The 6,000-nt window shown below is 40.0% G+C and overlaps 1 pseudogene; it reads right to left on the minus strand.

Annotated features, from left to right (window-relative positions):
- Nucleotides 1-492: 492 nt before the first annotated feature.
- Nucleotides 493-1,517, minus strand: LOC101428024 (E3 ubiquitin-protein ligase RNF146-like; annotated as a pseudogene).
- Nucleotides 1,518-6,000: the final 4,483 nt, after the last annotated feature.

A 6,000-nucleotide genomic window follows, 5' to 3' on the forward strand; every position in this document is an offset into this window, starting at 1 on the left:
TCTATAAAATGGTTGTTAGTCATCTATTTTAAAATCCCAAATTCACATCTATTCTCTCATTAAATTAAGCTTCCTGCTCATACTCTTACCAAATATCTCAAAGATACCAAATTTTATTAATTATATTATGTCAATCCAAGCAAAAAAAAACACAGAATGCAAGAGTCAGATGAGGTCTGTTAATGCACAGATAATAACACACACTGGTCCAAAGAACTGAAGAAAAAATATTTTATTCTTATAAAATAAGCAGACCTCAAGAAAACTGGGTTACTACCAAACAGCTCTCAACTATTAACACCCAAATTCCTTACATTAAATAAATTTTTCAACAGAAACATGTTAGACATTTTACTTATAGGTCTATCTTGTCCATACCCCTTCCCACCCCCACTCCCAAAATATACTATTAGGTTGAGTATAATATTACATGGGCAGAAATTTGCAGATAACCACTTCAGCTTTGAGCATGGGGCTGAAAGCTATGTTTATTTAAACTTCACTTACTGTGCACTGTCAATCAGACCTTCTAGATCTGACTCTGACACTCACTGTTGCACTGCCTGCTACTGGGCAATCAGTTCCTGAATGATCTGATTGACCAATTACTATCTGTTTTATATTAGAAACCAAAAGTTTCTGTTGGTTCAAGGGGTGCTATGCATCAAGTGCAGATGCATGCTCACTATCACTAATGGCATCTGATTCGGTTTCTTCAGTAGGGATGTTTGGAGATGATGATCCTTGAAGATGTTGATCCTTGATCTTCTTCTCCTTCTCCCCTATGGCTCCTTTCAGCGATGCTATAACCTCTCAGTTGCAAATGATGAAAAGAGTTGTCCAGAGAAATGCTTATATCAGATGATGGTGCTGCAGGGTTTGTTAACTGACCATCTACTGAAGTTAGGAGCAGTAGCTGGTCAGTTAAGGAATGCTGCAGCACTACCTTTTGATGCAAGCACTTCTCTGGACAACTGAGGCTGAAATGAAGCTCCCCTCTGTGCTAATATACTGTCCTTTCTAAGAGCAGATCTCTCTTTTGCTAAGTTTGCAGTGGGAAAGTCACAGTCCAGCCCAAGTCCAGCTACACCCTTTGGCATCTATGATATCCTATTCAATCTTCCTGCAAAGCCCATGTTCATTTTTCCTACACTGAACCAAATTTTCAAGATCAGCAACATAGAGAAACCCAGAAATCAGCATTTCAGTGCTCTTTTTATCTTTGGAGAAAGCATGTGCCCCCTTCATAATACCATGCATTTTCACCAATTTCTGTACTTGCAGCCTTGACTTCTTGTAAAAACAAGGTTGGTTTGTAAAGGAAATCCTCAGGAATTCATTTTCAGCACAGATAGAAAACATGTTTACAAGGCAGACTGACTGGGTGAACACATTTGCAGACAAAGGGCACATTCAGGGACAGCTAGAGAAAGTGCGGTATTAGAACAGGACTCGGCTTTCCTGTTCACTGGAAGCATGTTTACTGAGTGGCCAATTTCACCACAACCAGCCATCATTTCTATTACAGATCCCACAGATTCCTGCCACAAAAATACAACATCTTCTTCCCCAGCAGTAAGTCAGTTTACAGTACTTTCCCTTCCACTGCTTGTTGATTCTTTCTCTCTCCTGCTATGGCTGCAGCGACTTCGCAGTTTTTTCTCTTCAGCCTTGGAACCCACGGCTGCCAGAGACATGCACAATCATCATGTGACTGACCATCTGACCATGGGTGCTAATGCTCATGGGTGCAGAGGCTCACCCTAATGCACTTTTAACTCATCCATCGTGTCTTTCATTCCCAGAAGGCCTGTTACTTTCCTTTGCAGGCTTTCAAACTGTTCTTTGTGCTCTCCCAGGGTCTTTTTAATACCATTTATCTCTTAGTCATATTTTCTCTCAATTCTTTGAACTGATTTAGGAGAGTTGTATGATTTTCATTGATTATCTTAAACCCTGTATGTCTTCAGGACACTTGGTATGTTCCTTTGGCTGGGCTATCTCTTCCTGTTTCATAGTATGACTTGTGATTCTTCTCTGATGTCTAGGCTTCTGAATATGTTGGTGAATTTGCTGTGATGACCAATTTCTCCCTCTTGCCTATTGGTTTTTTTTCCACATCTCTTCTTTGATATTTCATTCAACTTATTATAAGTCTTTAAAATTGCCCAGCTTAAGTTATCAAAATAGGGCCATGGACTCACTAATGGGGCACAGACTTTCTCTCAGGGCACAGAGAGAAACAAAAGTAGTTTTTGTCCATACAATTTTCAGACTGGCCAGCAGATGGCACTCGTTGGTGTTTGTCTTGGCTTTCCTGTGTTTTGGTCTGGCCACAGCTGAGATTCAATGTGGGCTTTACTGGGCGAATTCCTGAAGAAAAGCCCCCTCGCTCCCCTTCCCTTTTCTCTTGAAACAGCTGACTGGGAGGAAGATGTCTGTTTCCTCTCAGTCACTGCAGTGAGCCAGGGTTTTGCTCCAGCTTAATATACTGGAGTGGGGGAAGGGAGCCCTTCCCAGCTGCTGCAGGGGTTTGGTAACTCATGTTCGTTGTTTTGGCTTCTTCATCTCTTTGTCCCTCACCTGCTGGGAGTTGCACAGCACTGTCCTGGTCTGCTGACCTCCAAAGCAGGTCCCCCAGAGAGCTGGTGGCCCTTTCCCCATTGTTTTTGTGAGAAACATGAGCCCTGCCTTCCAAGTCCAATACCATCTTCACACAATCATCTCTAAGCATTGGGGGTTTTTCTCTCCTGAGTGGTATTTAAAATAATGGAGTATCTTAAATAAATGGTATTTGCCAATTGTTGAAATCTGACATATTTCCCTGTGAGGGGTCTCTTGGTTCATATCCAATGTCATTCTTAATGTCATACTTTAATAGTTTGGCCTACATATTGGATGTCTCATTCATTGAGTCTTAACCAGAGTTTCCCTAATTTCTGGTGGGAGAGGTCATCTGTTCACATGATTTGAGGGCTTTGTGTTTCCTTCTCTGTGACATGCCTTTTCATATCTGTGTCCATTCTTTGATTTGGGTGTTTCTTTTATATACTGATTCCTTAGAATTAGCATTTATTATGGATACAAGTCCTTTAGCTATCATTGCAACTACCTTCCATTTTGTGGCTTGTTTTTTCTCTTTATTTGTTGTGACTTTTAAGAAGCAGAAATTCTTTATTTTAACACAGCTGAATATGACCATTTTTATAAATTTTAAGATGCCAGCTGTTTTGTAGTGTATCTTGTTTAAGAAATTCTCCCCTATTAAAAGTGACAAGGACAGTCTCCTACCTTTTAAAGGTTTTGAAGACTTGCCTCTCACACTGAAGCCTTGGATTCACATGGGGTGACTTTATAAGTGTGAGCTGTGCTCTCATCTGTTTAACCTTTTCCCCTGGAGGTAGCGAGTGGCAGCCCCCGTGGTGGAGCTTTGTCCTGTCCTCAGTGAGCTGCCACCACCTCAGGAATTTCCAGCTCCGAGCTCCCGGCCCCAGGCCCTGGTTTAGGTTGACAGGCTCAGCCCCAGGAGGTCTGTTATCCATGTGGAAAGTTGTCAGGAGGTCTTGCTGCCCCCCTGCCCCTCCCCTCTTAGGGGAGATTTCAAGCCATGTCCCCTGGAGTCCATGACTCCCTCCAGCCAGTGACATGCTCCTATGTACCAGGCACTGTAACTTGTAGCCAGGAGCTTTCAGGGCCAGTGATGGACCGGTGGCCCCACCACCTGGTTCCTGAGGGAGGCTGATGCTGAGAGCCCCTGGGGACCCGGGATGGGTACATGGGGTGAGCGGGGAGGAGCATGTGTGATTTGAAGCTGATTGGCTTTGGGATGGCTCATTAGTAGATGACATAACCCAGCCAATTCTGACACGTCATGGACTTCTGTAGCTAGCCCTGATATTTCTGTGATTTCATACATTTTTGGAATCAGCTTTTCAAGGCTCCCCACCCTCCAGGCGTCTCAAATGTGGATTATAATGGCATTAATTATAGAAGTTCATCTGGGGGGAAGGGGGTCCTTGCAGAAAGATCCTTGTCTGCGGGCACCTGTGGTGTCTCCACATCCTTAGGTCTTCATCGGCGCCTTTCACAGACTCTTCCCCAAATATCTTATATTTTTTGCTACTTTTGTTATAGGAGTTTTAAATGATGTTTGCCTACTCTTTATTGCTATTGTGATATAATTTATTTTATTTATTATATCTGGCCACCTTGCATAGTCTCATAATTCTAAAAATTAACTGGTGAATCTCACATTTCTATGTAAGTTGAAAGAAAAGATGAACAACCGTGCTCTCCATCCTCAGTGAATTTTTTAATAGAAGCTGTGATAGAGGCAGGCTTGATTTTAGGTGGCATGCTTCTCACATGTTACTGTCAACAACTATGAAGAAGGCTATTGACAGAAATCCTTTACCAGGGTAAGGGGGTTCCCAGACCTTCTACATTTGCTACAAATGATGAATGAGCGTCAAATTTTATCTAAATAATTTATTCACATTTTGTGGCCATATTTTTTCTCCAGTAGTCTATTAATATGGTTAATTATATTAATCCATTTTTGAATGTAAACATAATTTAAATTTTTTGGAAATAAACCCACCTTGATTGTGATGATAATTTTTTTAATTATGAAGGACTGAGATTTACTAATAGTTTAGAATTTTTATGATCTAGGATCATGCATGAGGGACACTGGCTTGTAATCCCCTATTTTTGTGCCATCCTTATTATGGATGGATATTATGGTATATGGTATATGGATATTATGGTAGCCTCATTCAGTGCACCTGGGAGTGTAATTTCTCCTTGGAAAGATTTTGCATGTGATCAATATAATGTGTTTCTTGAATATTTGGTATACCATCTGAGCCGAGTGTTTTCTCTGCGAGAATACTGTAAACTACGGATGCAGTTTATTTAGTAGCTCCAGGCTTATTTAGTATTTCCATTTGTTTTAGAGTCAACTCAGTTTTTATGCTTTGGAATTTATTCATTTACTCACATTTGGTCATTTATTGATATAAAGTGGTTCAGAATGTTTGACTTTTTAAAATATTTCTGCTCTATGTATAGTTAAACCTTATTAATTACTATTACTGCTTAAATTTGCCTTCTCTTAATATATGTATTCTCAACAAGGATAATATCAGCCAAAGATGGTGTATTAGTCAGCCAAAGCGGTGCTGATGCAAAATACCAGAAATTGGTTGGTTTTTATAAAGGGTGTTTATTTGGGGTAGTAGCTTACAGATACCAGGACATAAGCATAAGTTACTTTCCTCACCAAAGTCTTTTTTCATGTATTGGAGCAAGATGACTGCCATCATCTGCAAGGGTTCAGGCTTCCTGGGTTCCTCTCTTCCAGGGACTTGCTTCTGTTTCCTCTGTGAGCTTACTTCCCAGAGCTTAGCTTAAGGCTTCAACATCAAACTCCAACATCAAAAACCTTCGACTTTGTCCTTTGCCATGCCTTTTATCTGTGAGTCCCCACCAAGGGGTGTGGACTCAACACCCTAATGACGTGATTGAATCAAAGTCCTTATCATAAATTAATCATGCCCAGGTACAGACCAGATTACAAACATAAATCAATATCTATTTTTCAAATTCATAATCATATCAAACTGCTACAGGTGGTAAACATTGGTTTTTGCAGGGAGAGGAATCTTATTCTTTCTATGGATAAAGCACAGATGCACAAAAAGCACATAAGAGATAAAGAGCATATCTGTGGTATTAAAACCCCATGGGATACTTATAGGAAAAAAATTGAAAAATCATTCTTATGAGGGCACTATAATGAAAATAGAAAGGTTAATAAACACAGTTTGCTTTATCTTGAATTTCACCAGAATATTTTCTGTGTTAGCATACTTTTCAAATAAATTTTGGCTCTTTTGTTATTCTCTATTGTGTTTTTGTATTTATTTATTTGTTCCTTTTTTAATATCACCCTCTTTACTCTTTTGAATTCTTTGTTACATAATTATTTATATGTGT

Source organism: Dasypus novemcinctus, chromosome 6, assembly GCF_030445035.2.
Source record: "Dasypus novemcinctus isolate mDasNov1 chromosome 6, mDasNov1.1.hap2, whole genome shotgun sequence".
NCBI classification, from domain to species: Eukaryota; Metazoa; Chordata; class Mammalia; order Cingulata; family Dasypodidae; genus Dasypus; species Dasypus novemcinctus.